Source organism: Arachis ipaensis, chromosome B9, assembly GCF_059453495.1.
Source record: "Arachis ipaensis isolate K30076 ecotype BB chromosome B9, ASM5945349v1, whole genome shotgun sequence".
Classification (NCBI taxonomy): Eukaryota; Viridiplantae; Streptophyta; class Magnoliopsida; order Fabales; family Fabaceae; genus Arachis; species Arachis ipaensis.
This window is the reverse complement of record NC_142444.1, coordinates 76,977,011-76,999,175: the sequence shown is the minus strand read 5'-3', so window position 1 is coordinate 76,999,175 and position 22,165 is coordinate 76,977,011. Positions and strand designations below refer to the sequence as shown.

Sequence of the window (22,165 nt, the reverse complement as noted above, 5' to 3'; positions counted from 1 at the left end):
GTGTGAGTTTCATATACCATTTTGTTCACTAAGTCTACCTACACATCAATCAATGACCATGCATTATCCAATTTCACAATTGCTTAATTAATTACTTGAGTGCTTTCATGCCTCTTCACTACTTGTTTGGCTAACTTAACCTACAAGCCTTTTTGAAGTATTTCAAGCACACTAGAAGGAGTGAAGTGCATGTTTTATTTTGTATAATTGTGACATGATTTTTAAATACTAGGGTGTGAGTTCTAAACCGCGCGCAATTTTAGAACCCACATACTTATTTTTCATCAATGTCACACTAATTCACTCACTCCATTCTAGTGGTTCTTACCTTATTCCAACAATTCTCGCTTCCTTGTTTTTGTACTTTCTCATCTTACGGTGTTTATTTTATTGTTCATGATCGATGCACCATAAGCAAAAATGGAAGCGGAAGGAAGAACACATAGCATCGGTTGACCTACCAACTGAATGTAGCAACTACTAAATTTTCCGTACCCCCTTATTCATCTTTGGATGCATCGAGGACGGTGCAAACTTTTAAGTGTGGGGAGGTCGTCCAATCGCTCGGTATTTTTGGGTGACAAGTTCCTAATCCCAACACTTTTGCATTTCATTTTAGGATTCCTAGTTGCACTTTCTTATTTTTCATATGTATATAATAAGCTTAGTCAAAATCATGATATTTTTCAAGGATTTTATCTATAAGGCACCCCAATTGATTGAAAAACAAAAATTTTAGAACTTGCTTGATATATATACTTTGTGGAACATGATCTTTGAGCTAAGAACACAAGCATGTGAGTTTTTGAGCCCAATTGTGTGGTTACATCATATATAGCCATTTATTTTCATTCTTGTGTGCATTATTCTCTTCCTATGATTGTAATCTTTGATTTGTTTAATTCTATATGTCCATTATTTTGTGTATACATACATTTATATGATTGAGGTCATTGTTCAAATAGCTCACTTACCCAAATAAGCCTACCTTTTATCTTCAGTTGATAACCAATTTGAGCCTATGCTTAACCCACTTGTTCTTAGTTGTAGCACATTACAAGCCTAAGTGAAAAACAATAAATATCCCTTAATTTGGATCTTTGACTAGCTTAGGCTAGTGAGAGTGTTTATCATTTGATTTTGGGAGAGTTGGGAACATTGGGTAGAGATAAAAGTGTGTTTTTGTATTTGTGTTGAGAATCTTGGGAATTGGGTACATACTCATGTATTAATCATGTGTAAACCATATGGATTGATGTTCTTGTATATATTTTAGTTTGAAAAAAAATATATATATAGAATAATAAAAGAAAAAAATATATACACAAAAAAATATAGAAAAAGAAAAAGAAAGAAAAAGAATTACAATAAAAAGGGGACAAAAATGCCCCAAAGCAAGGTTCAATAAAAGTCAATGCATATGGGTGGTGATCAAAAAGAGAATGCATGAGTGTGTGATGTTTAAGTTAGGTTTGTTTAGAATTGTATAGGTTGTCATAGGTTAGGTGGGATGTTTAAGTTAATCAAAGATTCAAATCTCAAGCCCACTTGACCATATGCATCTTACCTTGACCCTAACCCCATTACAACCTATGGGACGTCCTCATGATATTTGTATGCATGCATGAAATAATTGTTGATTGTTAATGGAGTCTCGTTGTAAAGTATAGTTTCCAAACTAAACAATAGTCCTTTCATACAAAAATTTGTTTGTCACCAGTACAAACCCCTAAATTTTATAAACCGAAGTATTAGAACCTCAGGTCGTTCTCCCTAGGAATTGCAATAAAGTGCCTTGTTATTAGTTATGGAGGTATGTTTTGGGGTTTTTGAGATGATGGACAAGAAATGTAAATGGCAAAGGAAATAAACTAACAAAAAAAGGTCTTGGCAAGGTTAGGTGGTCAAGGATCTCTATCCTAATCACTAACCACAACATGAGAATTAGCAAGGATCAATCCCACTGAGTTAACCCCTAACTAATAGTAGAGGAAAGTCAAGTCAGCTATATCAATCCAAGTCCATAAGTCCTAGTTCTACACCTAATCAATTGGTGAGATCTAGCATTAATGGCTCTCAATCGTCAATCACTTGGACATTAGTAACTCAAGAGTTTCTAAGTTACCTTCCCAAGCCAAGAGCACTAAAATCTACTCTAAAATCCAACTAAGCATTTTATCAAACACTTTGAAGGCATAAAAGGAAAACATAGTAAAATAGCGAGAAAAGTAAATCTACACTACTCAATTGCAAAGAATTAAACAATAACAAAATCAAATCAACAATAAAGGATCATGAATCATAAATTGCATTGAATTGAAAATAGAAGAACAAAAATGCATCAATATAAAAGAAAAGAATTACATGAATTGAATGCAAAACTAGAAAAGGGAAGAGTAGAAGAAAAAGTATTGCAAAGAAAGAGTAAATCAAAGCATGAATTAAACCTAGATCTAAGAAATTCTAATCCTAATTCTAGAGAGAAGAGGGAGCTTCTCTCTCTAGAAAGTAAACTACATGATGCTAAAACTTCAAAACAATTGCTCCCCCTTTGTCCAAGCTTGAATTCTGCATGAAATAGCTTCAGAAATGAGTGACCTTGAGTCGTTGGGTCTCATTGAATCGGTGATTTGAGAACCCTTGGTGATCAACTTGATACCCATTGACACTAACCCATTACTAATCTAATTAGTAGATAGGTTGGGACTTATGGGTTGATGTGATCAAACCTATTTAACTTGTCTCTCAACAGATTTCCCTCGGCAAGTATACCGAATTGTCGTCAAGTAAAAACTCACAATAGAGTGAGGTCGAATCCCACAGGGATTGATTGGTCAAGCAACTTTAATTGGAGAAATATTCTAGTTGAGCTAAGTAGAATTTGATTTAAGAATTGTAGGAAATTAAATGGCGGAAAAGTAAATGGCAGAAAATGTAATTGCTGGAAATAAAGAACTGAATGTAAATGACGGAAAGTAAATTGCAGAATCTTAAACGGGGAATGGGGAAGATGAGCATAAAAGTAAATGGCAGAAAGTAAAGAGAATGGGTAAGATAAAAAATGGGGAGTTCATTGGGCTCAGGAGATGTTGTATTCTCCGGATCAAGTTCATTTTCATCTCTTCCTCAATCAATGCATTCATTGATCTCCTTGGCAATCTTAAGTGATTGAATTCCGATTCCTTGGTAATTCAATCTCTCAAATCTTGATCAATAGCCAATTCCTTGGTCTAATTGCTCATGAGAAGAGATGAAGTATGGTCACTGATTATACTACATGTATTTCCAAATCAAAGTATTGGGAGAATTATATGTCACTATATCCGTCCAAACCCCAATTTGGTCCAACATGAGAAAGCATTTCTAGCATGATCTCTTCATTCCTCTTCCAAGGTTCCGAAGAGATCCAAGTATGAATAGCTTCTTTTCCAAGACAACTACCCAATTGGATGAAGATTGAAAGCTTTCTAGTAAAATCAAGAGAAAAGAAAGAAGAAGAATAATGAGACTATTATTGATCCATCAAACTACAACAGAGCTCCCTAACCAAAAGAAAGGGGTTTAGTTGTTCATAGCTCTGGAAATGGAAAACAAAGATGGGAAATACATTCTGAAAGTAAAACTAGAAGTTGCAGAGAAAGTAAAATTATACAGAGAGTAGTTTTCCCAATTCCAAAAGCTCTCTTTGTAGTTCAAAACTACTCCTATATATACTACTCTTCTGATCTTCTAGTTGGCTCTTCAAGTCTTGGATATGGGCCTTTGGATCTTTGAGTTGAAGCAGTTATCATCTTCAGTGGGCTTAGCTTTGCTTGCAGAAAAAGTGTGAGTTAGGCATGGATGTTATTTAGGACGTTAGTGGTGTTAACGTTAAGTGAAAATGTGGGTTTGAGAACGTTAGTGACGATCACCTTTTTCACTAACGTTCCTAACCCAAAATGGTCCACGTTAACTTCAACGTTAGTAGCACTAACGTGACCACAAACGTTGCCTCTTGGTCCTTCGCAAACGTTATTGTCATTCACCTTTTCCAATAACGTTTGCTCGTTGGCCTTCCTCCCTACGTTAGAGTCTACGTTAGTGTAGCTAACGTGACCATTAACGTGGGCGTGCCTCAGCTACGAGAGCGTTAGTGACACTTACCTTTGTCACTAACGCTCCAAACGCCCCTTCTCACGTTAGTGCCTCACGTTAAATGTATTAACGTGACCACTAACGTGGTGGTGATTGCCATCTCCAACGTTAGTGACAAGGTTGAGTGTCACTAACGTTGGCTCATCATTTCTTTCCTCCACGTTAGCTTCCATGTTAATGTAATTAACGTGGCAACTAACGTGGCTAATAGTGGCTTGGTCCGACGTTAGTGACAAAGGTGAGTGTCACTAACGTTGGCTCTTCCTTGCTCCTCCCACGTTAGAGTTCACGTTAATGTAGTTAACGTGACTCTTAACGTGGCCAATTGTACCTTTTGGAACGTTAGTGGTATTCACTTTTACCACTAACGTTGGGGTTTTCTTTTTCCTCCACATTAGCTTCCACGTTAATGTAGTTAATGTGGACACTAACGTGGGCTATGATGGCTCACGAAGGCGTTATTGGTGTTCACTTTTCTTATTAACGTTGCAAGCTAGCCTCCATTCCACGTTAATGGTCACGTTAGTTAGACTAACGTGGCCATTAACGTGGCATCTTCCTTGCTTCCTTTGTCCTTAAATCAAGCAAGTAAAGTGCATCAAAGCTAGGTTCTAACTCATGAGATCATGCATTATCCATTCTATCATTTAATTCATGCATAATTCTCATAAATGTTCTGTAGCAAAGGTTACTCTTGATAGTAGACTTTCAGCTGATAATCCCAGTTCAGTTAACCCAAGTTACCAAGTGATAAGACACCCCTGAGAGCTTATTCATCCAAGCATATCCTTTACACAGGAGCACCACAGACACATGCCCAAGATTCAACCCTTGGTGCCTAGCCTTATTTCTTACTCTTTTTCTTTATTTCTCAACTTTCATTTTTCTTTCCCTTTTTCTTATTAGGATCTTGTTATTTAACTAGTCTTATGGGTTTTGTTTCAAGTATATGATCCAGGACAGATAGTTGCCTTCCTACCTTGTTGGTGAACTAACTTAGCTAAGTAATTACTACACCACAAGCTTAAGAACTTACTCCACAAATTGAACCTCACTCTGGTTTTTCTCATAACATTCTCTTTTTATTTGACTTAAAGGACCAGCATACAAGTAAGCAAGGTGAAAATGTAGCAGTGACATTAGACTAGCAAGCATAGACCTAAGCAATGCAAACTTAAAGGCAGAATTGAAAATCCTAAACTACCATGGAAACATGTTCTATTTCATACATGATTTTCCTTATTTAAAACTTGAAAAAGATAGGACAATGAGGGAACTCCACCACTTTTTACTCATGGGGGTGCTCATGCTCTCCCTCTTGTTTGTCCTCTTTGTGTCTTTCTTGAGTGCTTGAACCCCCACTTCCCTTGCTTTTTCCAATCAACTTTTTCCAGAAGCCAGCACCTTCCATCTTCTTTTTCAATGTTTCCTTCTTCTGTTTCACCTTCCTTTCCTCTTATTCTGTTAGATCTTTTTGGACTGTATCATACCTAGGGATTGCAGAGTGCATAAAACTCTCTTACAAGAGTTCCATTTACTTTTATGACTGGATCAGTAAGGAGCTCCCATCTTCTCTTTTCCACCTTCTCTGTGATTTCGGGGCACTCAGTTTTTCTGACTTGAAAGCCTAGCTCATATATGATCTCCTTATCAACCATCCACCCGAATTACAATGCATGGTGAAAGGTTCTAAATTTCTTCTCATCGAAAGGGCGTTGCTCCATAGGCTCCTTTCCCTTTCTTCTTTTAGAGCTCGATGATGCCATGAGTGACTTTTGCCATGTGAAGGTGTTGAGAATTATTGGTTAATGATGGACTTCGGCCAGTTAAGATGGGGTGTAGTGAAGGGAGTGAGTGAGAGTGTTTTTTTTGGTGGGGTAAGAGGTGTTGGGTTCTGAAAGTGAGAAGTACAAAGAATGGGAATTGGAATGTGAAAGGGGGTATGGAATAAGAACCACTTATATAGAGAAGTGGTGAGTAAATGAAAGGTGTGGATTGATGGAGTGGGTGTATGATGAACAGATGGAGTTTAGCATGGGATGAGCACAAGGATCATCAACTTTAAGATGGGGTTGGTTTGATTTCCAAGCGTGTCATTCTTTTAATGTTGCATGGCAACATTTCCCAATGCATTCCCCTTGAAGACATGTGTATAGTCCCCTCCTTTTGAAGTGGCTGAAACCTCCTCCTTCAATTGTCCCATTAATTCTCCTACAAAATAAAATAAATGTGATTAATAAATTTGTGGATAGTGGCGGCAAAATTTAAAGAGTGGGATAACTACTTTTTAAAGTTTTTGTTTCTACGTAGTAAGTGCTATTCATGAATACAAAGCAACTGACTATTTAACTGTCCATGTATGCAACATTGGTGACACCAAACTTAGTTTGTGGCAATGTGGTCTAAAAGGATTTGTTCAAGGTACTAAGAGTGACATGATATTTATGTCCTCTTAGTGTGCCTTGAACACCAAACTTGTTCTTCACTATATATTGCATAAAAAAAAAGATTCATTCAAGTCTATGTCAAAGTTGATTTGGAATTTATGAACCTTGCATTATTGACTACTTTAAAGACATATAAAACATGGGTTGCCTCCCATGAAGCGCTTCTTTAGTGTCACTAGCTTAACGTTCTGTTGTCAGGGTGGTTGGTAATGCTTCAGATCTTCCCCCCTCGCAGTAAATCTATCTCCATTGGCTTCATCAAGGATCTCCACATGTTCTAGGGAGAGAATTCTGTTGATGGTAAAAACTTTAGGTAACTGAGATGGGATGGTGGGGAGATGAGGTGGGATAACTGGGAAATAAGCTGAGATCACTTTATCCCATGGAGAGAAATCCTCTGTAGGGATCTTCTTATTCCTCCATCTCCTTAGTGCCTTCTTCTTTGTTTCTTTTACTGTTGCCCTGCTCTTTGTGGTCTCTTTTCCCAGGAAGATTTTGTTGCTGGTCTCATATGACCCTGGTGGGTTTGGGTCCTCTTGGATTTCCTTTAGCTGTGGTACCTTCTAACTGTTCTGCTCACCAGCCAAGGGGATTCTGACGTTAAGAATTCTGCCAGTAAAGAAGCTCATAAAAACAGTCGCGTTGTATATATAGTCTCTAAACCAACAAAAATCCCTTCGTGCAAACGTTTTGGTTGTCACAAGTAACAAACCCCTTTAAAATTGATAACTGAGTATTTAAACCTCGGGTCGTCTTCTCAAGGAACTGCAGGGAAGTATGTTCTTATTATTGGCTATAAAGGTTGTAATCGGGGTTTAGAAGGTGAGAAGCAAGTGATTTGAATGACAAGTAGAGTAAATGGCAATTAAAATAAATAAATACTGTAAAGTAACTTTTGGCAAGGTAAGAGAAATTGGAAGTCCAACTTAGTTATTCCTCTCAACAATAGTGAAAGTTGAATCTTAATTCCACTTAGTTAACCTTTACTAAAGTAAAGGAAAGTCAAGGGACTAATTAGTTTGACCTTCGAATCCTATTTATTTCCTAAGAAAAAGTTGGGATTATTGAAGTTCAGTTCAATTAGCAAGATAACGATTATCAATTATGTTGAGTTTAATAATGTTGAGTTATTGATTTCTTAACCAAGACCAAAAAGTGAAAAAGTAAAATTGTTGGAATAAAAATATCCTTAGATGGGAAGCAATAATAACTTAAATTAAAGAGAATAATAATAAACTGAAATACCTCAAATAATCATTAATTCAAATAATAATCTATAACACGGAATAATTCATAAGCCAATTGGGCAACATCTGTAGATACGAATAAAAGCATTAAAGTAAAAGTAGCATAGAAACATAAATTAAAGTAAATATTAAACCTGGATCGAGAGTCACTCTTAAAAACTAAGAGAAGTCCTAAATCTTAATCATAAGAGAGAGAGGAGAGAATCTCCCTCTCAAAACTAAATCTAAATCATGGAAAGTAATAAAAATGCGAGCTCTCTCTTGAATGGATGTATTCCCCCACTTTATAGCCTCTAGTCTGTGTGTTCTGTACTTGGATCTGGGCCAAAAGGGCTTCAGAAATTGCTGGGGGCGTATTCTGTAAATTCTGATACGTGGCCTCTGTCACGCGTCCGCGTGGGTCACGCGGTCGCGTCATCTGGAGTTTTTCTTGTGGCGCGGTCGCGTTAGTCACGCGTCCGCATCGAATGCGCTATGCTCAAGTCACGCGTCTGCGTCAGTCATGCGGCCGCGTCGCTGCTTCTTCGCTCCTAGCACGTGATCGCGTCGTCCATGCGATCGCGTGGATGCCAGGTTCTTCAAAACTCCATTTTGCACTTTCCTTCCATTTTTGTACGTTTCCTTTTCCATCCTTTAAGTCATTCTGTCTTAGAAAATCTGAAACTACTCAACACACCAATCACGGCATCGAATGGAAATAAAGGTAATTAAAATAATTAATTTTAAAGCTTAGGAAACATACTTTTCACGTATATCACATAATAAGGAAGGGAAAGTAAAACTATGTAATTAATATGAATAAGTGGGTGAAGGATTGAATAAATCACTCAAACTAAGCGCAAAATAACTCATGAAATATGGGTTTATTAACCTCCCCACACTTAAACAATAGCATGTCCTCATGCTAAATCCAAGGTAAAGAATAAGGTAAGGTTAAAGTGGTGGAATGTTATGCAATGCAACCTATTCTAAATGCATCTACCTAAATGAGTCATGCAATTCCAATTTATCCACTCATATATAAAGCTTACACATAGTCAAATTAATTCACATTCTCAAGGAGTCATATATATATATATATATATATATATATATATATATATATATATATAGCCAACCCTTAAATAATAAAGCACTTCTGCAAATAAGATGGGAAAGAAAAATATTGTATAAACTTGCAAAATAATTAGTAATTTAAGCACAGATATATGTTGATGAGCTATTGAACCCTCACTGAAATTGGTGTTTACCCTCTAGTGACTCAGTGTTTATTGGGTTTATTCACTCTACTTTTCTTTTTATTCTTACTTTCTATAACTTTGTTCTTCATCTAACCAATCAACAATTATAGAGTACAGTCATACCAAAAGTCATGAGGTCTTTAATTAAGATTGTAATGGGGCCAAGGTAAAGGTAAGGATATATGTATAAGGCTAAGTGAGCTAATAAGTGAATCCTTAATTAGAATAAGATCTCACCTAACATACATATTTAGTAGAACAAAACTTCTTTACCAATTTTTCCATATTATCCAACTTGTTGTTACATGCTCATGTTTCAATTTTATTTTTATCCCATGTGCATTGCTTTTATTTTGCATTGGGGAATTCTTTTGTATCCCCTTTTATTAAATGCTGAAAAACAACTTCTTTTTTTTTATTGCACATGGTAATTGAATCACTTTGATTTCTCATGAGCATGCTTCCCAAATTTTATTTTATTTCTTTTAACTTTTTTACCTTTTGTTTCTATCATCCATGTTCCCAATAGGTTCCCCACATTTTAATCTATTCATAATTTTCTATCTTAAACTAACCAAGGATTCAACTTGAGATTTTATTTTGTTTTTCTGCTTAAGGCTAGTAGTGTGGTTGAATAGAATAAAAGGGATTTTAAAGGCTCAAAGGGGCTAACAAGGGTGATGTGAAAGGTAGGTTATTTTGGGGTAAGTGAGCTAAAATCAAATGATGGCCTCAATCATTCTTTTGGTATGTATCTATGTTCTATATTCCATATTCTATAATTGGACATATAGATTAAAGCAAAGTAAAGAACATCAGAATAAAAAGAAGTGAAACACACAGGAATGAAATTATGGTTTGAATGCAACCATACAATTAAGCTCAAGACTCACAGGCTGTGTGTTCTCTAACTCAAGCATCATATATCATTCATATATGTTATGCAGGTTTAGTTAAAAATTCCCATTATTCTCATAAAAAAATTATTTAGGGTAGCCTTTAAAGTTTTAATGTTCCTCCTTGATGAAATGTTGTCAACTTAACTATATGATGTAATGTTATATATACAAGGTTTATGAATTTAAATCAGTTATGTTCAATTTCCTAGCTTACTTCCTTTTTATATTTTTCAATTTAACTATGCTATCTTATGCTAAAAAGGGTAAACTATACTAATTAATCCACTAATAAGTCAGAATTGCAAATTAAACTAAATAACTAAAAATATGAACCAAAAATGCAAAATACAGAAATAGAGTAAAAATACATAAAAGCAGCAATGTATAAGTACTCAGAAAATAACAGTAAAAAGAAAAATACAGAAAAATATCCAAAATAAAAGAAAAAAGAGATGTAGTGGTTCACCAAAATAAAATGCCAGAGATGGCGACCTCCCCACACTTAAAATGAAGCATCGTCTCTGATGCTCAGTCAAGCCGGGTGTGAAGGGGTGTCATCACTGGTAGGGATGGTAGCAGGAGGCTCTGTGGTGGTGGTGGGCTGAGGGTCTGGCTGCTGTAGAGGCGATGCTGACTGGATCGGGATCTCCGGATCTGCAGCCTCGATCTGATGCGTAACCTCCTGATGTGGTGCAGCCTGCTCTGTGCTTGCCTGCGGATGGGTTTCCTCCTGGGGCTCATCTTCCTCCTCCTCTGATGGCTCTGATGGTGTGTCGGGCTCGGAGGGGATGTCACCACCTTGTCGGATCATCAGCTTCAGATGCGAATAGCGTCACTGGCTGCGACGCTCCAATCTCTCATACCGGCGCCGGTTACGGCTCCATCTGATCAAGCTGTCGGAATAGGCGATGCACGAGGCGGTATACGGGCTCAGAGGCAGGTGGAGGTGCAGTGGTGGCAGCAGGGGCAGCAGGGGCAGTCGTGGATGAAGAGGGTCCAGCAGACGGTGGGGCTGTCTCATCAATAGCAGTGAAGGGTGGTGGTCTGTAGCCCAAAGCTAGGAAGTTCCTGCTGTGAGAAATGATCTTCCTGCAGTCTGCCGCTGGTGGTCTCTCATCGGCATCCTCCCATGGCACGTCAGCTCGACGGCCTAGCTGTGTAACTAGATACGGAAAAGGGAGGGTGCCTCGGACGTGGACCCTGGCCATATAATGCCGGATAAAGCGTGGTAGATAAAGGTCCTTACCCTCCATCACACACCATAGGAGGGTGATCATAGCAGCTGGGATCTCCGTCTCATGAGTACTCGGCATCACATAGTTGCTCAAGATCTGGTGCCATAACCGAGCCTCTTCATTTAAGTACGCCCTCTTGATCCCTCTAGGCATGGTGGTGTCCTGATCCATCTCCCAAGGAACCGTCGGGTTGAGAGCTATCCGTGCCTTTACAGCATCCCAATCAAACCGCATCAGGCGCATGTCCTCCTCAGCCTTTTGATAACCATCAGGCTGATCGGACTTTGCTGGGAGCTGGAGAATGTCCTTTATGGCCTCCTCAGTGACCAGAATCTGCTTTCCTCTCAGGTTCACTACATCGAGGGTGGTGATGTAGTAGTTGCAGTAGAATTCCCTGACCCAAGATGTATTGACCTCTGTCAGTTCTCTCTCCAGAAAGAACCAGCCTCTTTGCTTGATTTGCTCAGTGGTGTACTGCTGGAGTGCTTCTGGAATCCTCAGAGTTCTCTCCAGGTATAGATTCCTGGAGTTTGCAAATGTCGGATACTTCAGCTCACAGTATCGGTTTGCAAATTTTATTGAATCATGTGCAGGGAGCAGCTGGTCAGCTTTTTCCTACTGTGTAAAGTTCTTCTCTCGCCATGAGGTATCATGCATTAGGTCAATGATGGACTGGGATGAATCTCCTCTTTTGCGCTTGCCAGTAGCTTTGCCCTTTCCTTTCCTCTGTGAGGCAGACATCCTGAAAAATGGAAAATCAGGATATATAAAAATAGGAAAGCAAGTAGGCATATAGGCAAAGGAAATACAAAGTGGCATGGGAGAATTTGAATGAGGTAAATGAGTTAAGTAAATGTGCATGAAGGATTGTATAGTAGTTTAAAAGTTTGAAAGGAAGAAGTTACAATCAAAAATGTATCAGAATTCAAGTTAAATGGAAAAATTGTCATTATGCCATGGTTAGAAAGTTAGAGGAAAGTGAAAAATCAGAAAAGATATTTTAAAAGGTTAGTATGGTGAAAATTTGAAAAAGAAGTCAGTAAATTAAAATTAGTGAGTCAGTAAAAAGTGGGTTAAGGTAAGTGGCATAAAGAAAATATTCCATATAACAAGGATTCACAGGTAGGAACTATAGTGACTCATAACCAAACAAGAAAAACAAGTAGATGCTGATTCAAATAGATATAAAGAAAGCAAAAATTGGAATCAAAACATCACAAATGTAGTTTATAAACTAGGAAATAAAAAAGGATAAGAAAGCATGCCCTGGCAATTATGAAATGGTTTGGTTAAAGCAGTGGAAAACAGAGTTAAAATTGCCAAACCGAAATATGAATGAAAACAATTTTATAGAAATTTGGGCAGCATTCCGGCTAAAATTGGATTATCCCGAAAAATAAACAGCAATCAAAGCAGTTCATATGAATTAAAAAGTCAAGCTGTAAGTACATATATATAATATAAACATGAAAATTCAATGTAAAGAGCAGCAATATACAAGAAATACAGCATATGAACAAGATTACAGCAACAGCAGATTTGCAAATATGATAAAACAGAAGCAAGAACAGTGCAATAAAACAAACCTAGAGCCACTAACCACAGCCTAGGCTACCTAACAACCTAAAATCCACTACAACATGCAACACTATCTATCCTAATTATGAGCAGAAACGGAAAAAAATAAGAAGAACTATGAACGGATAAAAGGGATTGCGTATTGCGGAACCTGGAAGGCGGAATAAGGAGAGTAGGCAGGAAGGTGGTTGGGTGGTGGTGATGGTGGCATCCGGTGGTTGGCACAGTGGCTGGCGGTGGTGGGCATGGTGGCGCGGCTGTTCGGCAGGGGAAAGGAGAGAGTGATGGGGGTAGGGAAAGGGAGGAGGAAAAGGGGTGGTGTTGCTGGTTGAAGGGGGTTGTAGTTGGATGGTGGCGGTGGCGTGTGGTGGCGCGGAGGGGGGACAGTGGCGGGGGAGGAGGGAGGAAGAAGAAATAGGAAGAAAGAAGAGGGGGTTGGTTCCGGCTGGGGGTGGACAGTGGCGGTGGGTGGTCGGCGGTTCCTGACGGTGGTTGGTGCAGCGGTAATGGTGGCTGGGTGGTGGTGGTTAAGGGTTGGAGAGAGAGAGAGAGAGAGAGAGGGGGTTCAGGGGGGGCGGCGCGATAATAGGGTTCGCGTGATCTGGAGGGGTTATATTTTGAAATCCACGCGGACGCGTGGGGCACGCGGTCGCGTGGTGGGGGTGAAAATGGGGGTGACGCGATCGCGTAGGTCGCGCGATCGCGTGAGAGGGGTAGGAGAGGGGATGACGCGATCGCGTGGGTCGCGCGATTGCGTCGCTGGAATTTGTGCTAGACGCACGACTCCAGCGTCGTTTTGGCGCAACTCTCTGTCTCCTTCTAGTGTGTTGTGCAATCCATGCGACGCGATCGCGTCGCTCACGCGGTCGCGTGGGATTGTTTTTGTGCAAGCGACGCGATTGCATGGGGCATGCGATCGCGTGGGCCAATTTGTGCAAAACGCACAAGGGCCACACGATTCCAGCCTAACTTTCTGGACGTTGGATCTTAATGCCGATCTCCAGGGCACGCGGCCGCGTGGGTGACGCGGTCGCGTGGATAGTGTTTTCGCAATGTAACGCGATCGCATGGGGCATGCGGTCGCGTCGTGCATCCCCTTTTTTTTTATATGTAAGATAAATGAAGAATGCAATGATTAATATGAATGCTATGCATGATTCCAGGTTCAATAAAGAAAAGAAAATAAAAATGAAAGCAATTAACAAGAATTAAATTGAAAAAGAAGCGACCATACCATGGTGGGTTGTCTCCCACCTAGCACTTTTAGTTAAAGTCCTTAAGTTGGACATTGGAGGAGCTTCCTGCTATGGCGGCTTATGTTTAAATTCGTCCAAAAATCTCCACCAGTGCTTGGAATGCCAATAGCCTCCGGGATCCCAAACTAGGCATGCAAAGCTTCTGAACAGCTTCAAACAGATTGTTAGGCTCCCGGGGTGACAAACGTCACAATAAACTCCAGGATCCCAAGCCTTGCTTTTAAATCCGCCTCCGTCTTAATCTACATGTCTCCATCCGGGCGGTTTAAAGAGTAGAATCTCACCATGGTGACCAAACGTTCTCTGTGATCCATGCAATTGAGCATGATACCAATCTGTGTACTTCGAGGTGAAGCGTGGAACATTATTGAACCTTGTGCACCAACTCTGAGTACGAGCCATTTCCCTCTTACTCTTAAAGCCGCAAAGAGCTCTAAGCTGGCCATCTGTTTCAAGCAAACCATATTCAAGTGAATAAGTAAAGTTAAAGGTTAAGGATTTTACCCACTTGAAGCTTGTATTGGGTGGCAATGGCCTTGGGGTAGGTGTTTCTAGTGGTTCTGTAAGTTCTTCTCCCTTGGGTTCTTCTGTGAATTTCTCCACTTCCTTGCAAGAGTCTTCCGATGTAGTATCACCCTGGTCAAAGTCTTCTATGTCTTCCTCATCACTCGAGTCGTAGATTGGAGGTTGAGAGAAATCTACCTCTGCATCATCTTCGTATTCTGATGTAGCGGAAAACGATCCGACACAAAACTCACCGGCAAGTGCACCGGGTCGCATCAAGTAATAATAACTCACGGGAGTGAGGTCGATCCCACAGGGATTGAAGGATTGAGCAATTTTAGTTTAGTGGTTGATTTAGTCAAGCGAATCAAGGTTTGGTTGAGAGATTTGTGATTTGCATAATTTAAATTGTAGAGAAAGTAAAGGGAGTGGGTAAATTGCATGAAAGTAAAGAGAACTGAAATTTAAAGTGCTGAATCTTAAAGAACAAGAAATTAAATGGCAGAAACTTAGAACACAAGAAATGTAAATTGCAGAATCTTAAAGAGCAAGAAATGTAAATGGCTTGAATTGTAAAGGGAATTGGGAATTGGATTTGCAGAATTTAAACAAGGAAAAGTAAATTGCAACGAACAGAGAAGTAGATGATAACTTGGATTGCGGATCTAAAAACAGAATTGTAAATGAGCATGAAAAGCATTAAACAGAGGATGTAAAATTGGAATTCAGATCTCAGGACCCAAGAGACTAGATAACCAAGTCTAGATCTCAATGCCTTCCTAGATCCAACAAGAGTAATGGCAAAGGAAATGTAAATTGCAGAGAAAGTAGATGAGAGAGCAAGTAACAGAAACTGAAATTCAATTAAGCAGAAAATTAAACAAGATCCCCAAGGTGAGATTGAAATAGAAGTTCTTCAATTCTTCACCCAAGATCCGAAGCAAGGAAATTAAAGAGTGCTGGGCAAGAACAAGGAAGAAGAGAGATCAATTCTCCTCCCCAATTCTCTTGAATTAAAATAACAATGCTAGAATGTAAAATGAGCTCTCTACTAAGTGCACTAATCAAACCGAAAAGAAAAGCTCCCTAAAAACTTAAATCTTATGCTATTTATACACTTTCTTCAAATGGTCTTCAAGCCTTCAATTGGGCCTTTGCTCTTGATGGAATTGGGTTGATAGAGGCCTTGGTTGATTGCTCTTGGAGTTTGGAGAAGAACCGAATTGAACCGGGTTTGGAATCATGAAAGCTTGAGTAAAAGTTTGAGTAAAAGTTTGAGTAAAAGTTTGAGGCAAACTTTTACTCCAACTTTTCACATCAGCTACCCTCTTTTGCTGATACCAACGTTGGGGCAAAAGTTTGGGGTCTAACTTTTGCTCCAACGTTGGCCTCCCCTTGCACACTCATGGCGCCAACGTTTGCCAAAAAGTTAGAGGCAAACGTTGGCGCAAACTTTTGCTCTCCAGGGTGTGTTGTTCATGCGCCAACGTTTACCAAAAAGTTTGAGGCTAACGTTGGTGCAAACTTTTTCTCTCTAGGGTGTTGATTTGTGATGCCAAAAGTTTGCCAAAAAGTTTGAGGCAAACTTTTGCTCAAGCTTTTTGCCCAAAAGTTTGCACAAAAGTTTGAGGCAAACTTTTGCTCCAGCTTTTTGCCCAAAAGTTTGCCCAAAAGTTTGAGGCAAACTTTTGGTCAAGCTTTTTGCTCTCTGGTTCGTTTTCAATTAATCCAAAAGTTTGAGCTAAAGTTTGAGGCAAACTTTTGCTCAAACTTTTTGTCCTCTCTTCCTCCTAGCCATTCCTTCTTGCTTCAACCTTTCTCCAAGCTTTCTTCACCTATCATTAATCAACCAAACACATCAAAGCTATGCTCAAAATCATGAGATATTCATTCTTTCATAATATGTGACAATTATAGCATAAAACCTCATGAAATTGCATTAATTTATCTATGGTTGATTAAATCAAAGGAAGCATGAAAATCTACCCAATTGGCTTGCTTATGGCTCAAGAAAGTGCATAATTCAAATGAAAACAAAAGAAAAAGGCTAGTGAAACTAGGCTAAGATGACTTGTCATCATATTCATCTGGGGAAGATTCTTCGATCTCAGAGAATTCGCTTGCGGATGCAAGTTCATTACTAGGAGAGCTAGACTTGTGACTATCACTATCAAGGGAAATTGCTTCTTGGATTATTCCGTCTGATTCTTCATAAACGACTTGCCTTGGGGGTTGTGCACTATCCTCCTTAGCATCAACTGTGACGTCCTTGACGGAGTTGTCTTCAGCTCTGCATTCCCATGGAGGTTCAGCATCTCCTAGATCTTCAACCAACTCTTCTTCTTGAACGATGACAGCTTCTTCTACTTGTTCTAGTACGAATTCATGTCCTGTCTTGTCCACTGGAGTTTCTAATATCTCCTTCATGCTACGCTCTTCATTAGTCTGTCCACATGGAGCTGTGGTTGATCCTTGTGTATTTGAGCGCCTAGAAATCCATTGAATTAGTGCTTGCTCCAGTTGTCGAATGGTTGTTTGAAGTTTATTTACTGTTTCCTTTAGGCGAACCTCTGCTTCTCGGGTTGCCGGATTTGGACATGATACATAGGAAAGTGGCGGTGATTGGGAGTGATTGGATTGGTACTGGGGTAAGGAAGGATCATATGGTGGCGAATGGTGAAGAGAAGCTTGTGAGTGTGGTGGTTCGAGGTTATGTTGAAAGGATGGTTTATATGCACGGGGTGGGACTTGTTGGTAGTTACAAGGTTGTCCAGCATATCTTTCAGCTGGGTATGCACGGTAGAATGGTCTTTGTCCAGGATATCTCGGAGGGTGTTGCTGCCTAAAGGGTTGATTAGATCCTCTTGGCTCCATCCATCCTTGATTGGTCTGACCTTGATGCATATTCCTGCTGTAACTTCTATTTCGTTCAACAAAGTTAGAACCAAACTCAAAGCGAGAGGGGTGAGAATTCATGGTAGCAAATAAAAACTAAAAAGGAAAAACAGAAATAAATAAACAAGTAAAAGAAAAATATTTACAATGACCAATAATAAGGCACACGTTAGCAGTTCCCTGGCAACGGCGCCATTTTAACGTTAAGATTTTTGCCAGTAAAGAAGTTCATAAAAACAGTTGCGTTGTAGATATAGTCTCTAAACCAACAAAAATCCCTTCGTGCAAACGTTTTGGTTGTCACAAGTAACAAACCCCTTTAAAATTGATAACCGAGTATTTAAACCTCGGGTCGTCTTCTCAAGGAACTGCAGGGAAGTATGTTCTTATTTTTGGCTATAAAGGTTGTAATCGGGGTTTAGAAGGTGAGAAGCAACTGATTTGAATGACAAGTAGAGTAAATGGCAATTAAAATAAATAAATACTGTAAAGCAATTTTTGGCAAGGTAAGAGAAATTGGAAGTCCAACTTAGTTATTCCTCTCAACACTAGTGAAAGTTGAATCTTAATTCCACTTAGTTAATCTTTACTAAAGTAAAGGAAAGTCAAGGGACTAATTAGTTTGACCTTCGAATCCTATTTATTTCCTAAGAAAAAGTTGGGATTATTGAAGTTCAGTTCAATTAGCAAGATAACGATTATCAATTATGTTGACTTTAATAATGTTGAGTTACTGATTTCTTAACCAAGACCAAAAAGGGAAAATGTAAAATTGTTGGATTAAAAATGTCCTTAGATGGGAAGCAATAATAACTTAAATTAAAGAGAACAATAATAAACTGAAATACCTCAAATAATCATTAATTCAAATAATAATCTGTAACATGGAATAATTCAAAAGCCAATTGGGCAACATCTGTAGATACAAATAAAAGCATTAAAGTAAAAGTAGCATAGAAACATAAATTAAAGTAAATATTAAACCTAGATCGAGAGTCACTCTTAAAAACTAAAAGAAGTCCTAAATCCTAATCCTAAGAGAGAGAGGAGAGAATCTCCCTCTCAAAACTAAATCTAAATCATGGAAAGTAATAAAAATGCGAGCTCTCTCTTGAATGGATGCATTCTCCCACTTTAAAGCCTCTAGTCTGTGTGTTCTGTACCTGGATCTGGGCCAAAAGGGCTTCAGAAATCGCTGGGGGCGTATTCTATAAATTCTGATACGTGGCCTCTATCACGCGTCCGCGTGGGTCACGCGTCAGTCATCTAGAGTTTTTCTTGTGGCGCAGTCGCGTCAGTCATGCGGCCGCGTCGCTGCTTCTTCGCTCCTGGCACGCGATCGCGTCTCCATGCAATCGCGGGGATGCCAGTTTCTTCAAACCTCCGTTTCGCACTTTCCTTCCATTTTTGTACGTTTCCTTTTCCATCCTTTAAGTCATTCTATCTTAGAAAATCTGAAACTACTCAACACACTAATCACGGCATCGAATGGAAATAAAGGTAATTAAAATAATTAATTTTAAAGCTTAGGAAATATATTTTTCACGTTCATCACATAATAAGGAAGGGAAAGTAAAATCATGCAATTAATATGAATAAGTGGGTGAAGGATTGAATAAATTACTCAAACTAAGCGCAAAATAACTCATGAAATATGGGTTTATCAGATTCCCAGGTGTACAGTTTGTGTTCTTGTGCTTGGTTCTTTCACCAGTGCCCTGTCGTGATCTTCCTTTGGTTCCTTGTTTTCTTGATCTGCTTCTTGTGAGGGTTTGAAGACATTGAAGGTAAGTTGTTCATCATGTATTCTCAGTATTAGCTCTCCTCGCTCTACATCTATAAGCGCTCTGGCTGTAGCTAGAAATGGTCTTCGCAATATGATGGGGTGAAGGTAACTCTCTTCCATTTCCAATATGACAAAGTCTGTGGGAAAGAAGTAGTTCCCAACCTTTACCAACACGTTTTCAACCACTCCTACTGCTTGTTTTTGAGTTTTGTCAGTCGGCCTGATGACTGCGTCTGTGGGCATTAGCTCATTGATCTATAGCTTCTTCATGAGAGATAGAGGCATTAAATTAATGCTTGCTCCTAGATCACAAAGTCCTTTGTCAATCAGTGTGTCTCTTATGGCACAGGGGATGTGAAAACTCCCTGGATCCTTCCTTTTTGTAGGCAAGTCTGGTTGTATAAGAGCACTGCACTCCTTATTTATCACTATTGTTTGTCCTCCTTTGAGTGAGCTTTTCTTGGTCAGCAGCTCTTTCATACACTTAATGTATGAGGGCATTTGTTGGAGAGCCTTGATGAATGGTATGTTCACATGAAGGGATGCAAACATGTCGAGGAACTTCGAGTATATTCTCTTTTCTACACCACCCTTGAGTCTTTGGGGAAAGGGTGCATAGAGGTTCAGAATCTCCTTCTGTGTAGTTTTGGTTCTTTGGTGACCCTCTTCTTGTTTCTCTACTGAGGTATCTCCAGGTTGTTCTAATGGTTTGTTCAGCTCTTCCTCAGTCCCCTTATCACTTATAGTGACCATCTTGCAATCTTCCCATCTTACTTTCTTTCGTTCACCTCTCGGGTTTTTCTCTGTGTCACTTGGGAAGCTATCAGTAGGTAATGGAATCTTCTCAGAGAGGTATCCCACTTGAAATTCCAGCCTCTTGATGGTGTCTCCCTGGTTCTTGATATTGGCTCGCACCTCCTCCTTGAACACCTTGTTATCTTGAATTTCTTTTCATATGCCTTCAAGTAGATTCTCAATCCTTGAGAGTCTATCTTCGGATGTTGGTAAATTGAGATTGGAGGGATGAGAAGGGCTATTTTAGTTTTGGTATGGATGTTGAGAGGTGTTGTTAGGTGGGTGCTGATATGATCTCTGTGTGGAATATTGGTGAGCTGCATTGTTGATGGGGTTGTGGCGTCTCTGATCTTGGCCTTGATCTTGTTGATTTCCCCACCCAAAGTTTGAGGGGTTCCTCCAACCAGGATTATAAGTTTTGGAGTATGGATCATGGGTCTGCCTAGGTGAATTTCCAATGTAGTTGGCTTGTTCCTGATCACCCTCTGCTTCTTCATTCACTCCTTCTTGGGCTGCTGCTGAGGTGGTGATTGCTGCTATTTGGTTCCTCTCCATCTTCTTGGTAAGGTCAGCCAACTGCTTGGTGATCATCTTGTTTTGAGCCAGCAATGCATCCACGTTGTTTAGCTCCACCACTCCTCTAGTGTTGCCTCTTTCAGAGGCATAGAAGTAGTCATTTTCTGCTACAGTCTCAATGACATCTATGGCTTCTTCAATGGTCTTCTTCTTATTCAGAGATCCCCAAGATGAGTGGTCTACTGCCTTCTTCGATTCGTAAGAAAGACCCTCATAGAAGATGTGTAACTGCACCCATTTATTGAACATATCTGGCGGGCACCTTCTTGTCAAGTCCTTAAGCCTCTCCCATGCTTCATATAGAGTTTCACCATCTTGTTGCCTGAAGGTTTGTACTTCAGCTCTCAACCTGTTGATCCTTTGAAGAGGATAGAATCTCGCCAAGAATTTGTTCATCATATCTTTCCAGGTTGTTAAACTCTCCTTCGGGAAGGATTCCAGCCATTTAGATGCTTTGTCCTTGAGTGAGAAGGGAAACAGAAGCAGTCTATAGGTGTCAGGATGAACACCATTAGACTTCACAGTATCACATATCCTCAGGAAGGTGGTTAGATGTTAATTGGGATCTTCTTGGACACTTCCTCCGAATGAACAGTTGTTCTGAATGAGGGTGATGAGCTGTGGCTTTAGTTCAAAGTTATTGGCATGTATGGTTGGCTTTTGGATGCTACTTCGACAGTTTCCTGGGTTTGGATTTATGTAAGATCCCAGAACTCTTCTCTCTTGCCTAGCATGATGCACTAGACCTTCTCTGCCATGGTTGTGAGCTTCTTCTTCATGATGATTCTCCATATTCTCATCCATGTCTAGTTCAAAGTACTATTCCTCTTCCTCAGCACCAACAACTCTCTTTCCTCTTGCTTCCCTCCTTAATCTAAGGAAGGTCCTCTTAGGTTCAGAATCAAAGAAAGTTGAAGCCCCGCCTCTTCTACCTGTCATACAACCAACAAGGCCAAAGCAAAAGGGGAATAGAGAGTATTCTTGTAAAAAAAATGCTGTTAGTGTGAATGATGCAATATATCAAACAGTTAATGGGTTAGTGAACTGAATTGTGACAATTAAGAGAATATCTCAAACGGGCAAGGGGTAAAGGGAAGAAAATAACTGAAACTGAAAGTAAATTACTCAAACAGAAATTAAATCAACAAAAGAAAGAAAAAGTGCTCAATCTAGTTATCCACCAATTTAATCATTGTTGATACAAAATTAATCCCGGGCAACGGCACTATAAACTTGATGCACGGAAACTTGTCTCTCAACAGATTTCCCTCGGCAAGTATACCGAATTGTCGTCAAGTAAAAACTCATAATAGAGTGAGGTCGAATCCCACAAGGATTGATTGGTCAAGCAACTTTAATTGGAGGAATGTTCTACTTGATCTAAGCAGAATTTGATTTGAAAATTGCAGGAAATTAAATGGCGGGAAAGTAAATGGCAGAAAATGTAATTGCTGGAAATAAAGAACTGAATGTAAATGACGAAAAGTAAATTGCAGAATCTTAAATGGGGAATGGGGAAGATGAGCATAAAAGTAAATGGCAGAAAGTAAAGAGAATGGGTAAGATCAAAAA

The 22,165-nt window shown here is 39.4% G+C and overlaps 1 non-coding gene across 1 annotated transcript; it reads left to right on the top strand.

The window, feature by feature from the left end:
• The first annotated feature begins 20,837 nt into the window (after positions 1–20,837).
• LOC148545083 (small nucleolar RNA R71) lies at positions 20,838–20,944 on the top strand. The gene has a single exon (XR_015901224.1). It is a non-coding gene; the product is annotated as a small nucleolar RNA R71 (small nucleolar RNA).
• The last annotated feature ends 1,221 nt before the right edge of the window (positions 20,945–22,165 follow it).